Here is a 1,774-nt window from a genome sequence, read left to right on the forward strand (position 1 = left end):
TACAATTCATATTGTCTTTGGTTTTCCAATAACACAAAAACTTATTACATGGGGTAAAACGATGGAGAAATTTCGCACTGGAACTCACGTAATTTCATTTCATTAGTTACTAAAATAAACATTTTCCCCAAGTCTTACGACAAACAACACTCTGTTATCGATGGTTTAATTTGTAATTTATCAAACCACTTGGTAAGTTTTGTGTCGGCCTGGATTGCATGAAGCAGTATAAGCTTTGGGTCTCTAATATGATTATTTTAATAGGCTTTGTTTTACTTTCTTTCACAGCTGGTCTGCGGATTACATTTCAGGTTGTTAAACCGTTCTTTTTTGACTGTTTTGATTGTCTCATTATATACTAAAACTTGCTTAGGCCTATACTAAAACTCTTTTTACATATTCGAGAGAAAAAAATAAAATCGCGAAAATTGTTAACTCTGGCGAGAAATAGTGGGGGCGGACACTGACACCAACGTAAAAAGACAATATAAAACTGTTCTTCCAATCTGTAATGGCTGTACATCTGATGAGAAGAAACTAATAACACAGAGACCATATGGAAAACAACGGAAAACATAACTACTTGAACTCACACATGAAAGTGGTGCTAAAGTCTGGTATTTTATATATAAAGTTCAATTATCACCATGATAGTAAATGTTCTTATCACCATAAGTAGAAACTATTCTGCCTGCTTGATTTCCAACCCTTGCTTTGGAAATACACCAATCCCTTGGAACTTTTTGTAGTTTAACGCGTAGTTTATGTAGGGCTCAAGAAGGCGAAGCGCTTGCAAAAAATAAACTTCCCCACATAAAAATACGTCGGTCATTGGTTTATACGTTATAGTGATGCCGTAAAAGCTCAAGTGTCGGCAGCACGTAGTCTACACCCTATTGCTTGTTGAGAGATATTCCGTTTATAGTGACAATACACAGAAATGACAAGTTTATACTGGTAAGCAATCGAAAGTATACAGTGCTTACGACTGTTTCGGTGCTACACATACAAGTTAATCTCTGAAAGACGTGGGAAGATCATTGCGAACTTATACATGTCCACGTAAGAGTGAGCAAATGTATACTTTGTTCAGTAAATACCAAGAAAGATAACAAAACCGGAAGTGAGAAGAAAATTGCCGCCGAGATTAAGCCAAACTACTTAGTTAGCCTTTAGGTTTCGAAAGTCACAGAATAACAAAATGGCGGTCACTCTTTTTCACAAAAAACAGACATTTACAAACGATGCAAAGTTTGAAGTGTATCCTAAGTGCATCCAAAATAAGTCGTCGACTTCAGCCACTTTTAAGAACAATCACTTTGCGAAACCTCGGGTAAAATCGCCGCAGTCATTTCCGTGGGAAGGAATAGCACATTTCTTACAACTTGTGTTACCATGCTGAAATAGCATACACGCTGAACCGATCGAGAATGAAGATGATACACTGTGGAATATGCCCATACGATGACCATGCTGTGTATACGTGTATTGTAAAAGGTTTTAACACATATTATCATAGTGTATTATTATGCACATAATTCTACAGATATTGCGAAACTCACATTTTGTTGAAAGGTGTGGTGTGAACAATATTCAACGTGTAATATGTTAACTGTCAGAAACAATACAAAGCATGAAGCTGTTTTACCTGTTGTTATTAGAAGTATCTGCAAATACACGTATGTCCATAGCCTAATCCATAATAACGGATACATCTTGATAATTTTGGTGGACTGTGTAGTCTCTGCACTGCAGTCACGGCAAGGGTAGGACC

This window comes from Glandiceps talaboti, chromosome 9, assembly GCF_964340395.1.
Source record: "Glandiceps talaboti chromosome 9, keGlaTala1.1, whole genome shotgun sequence".
Classification (NCBI taxonomy): domain Eukaryota; kingdom Metazoa; phylum Hemichordata; class Enteropneusta; family Spengelidae; genus Glandiceps; species Glandiceps talaboti.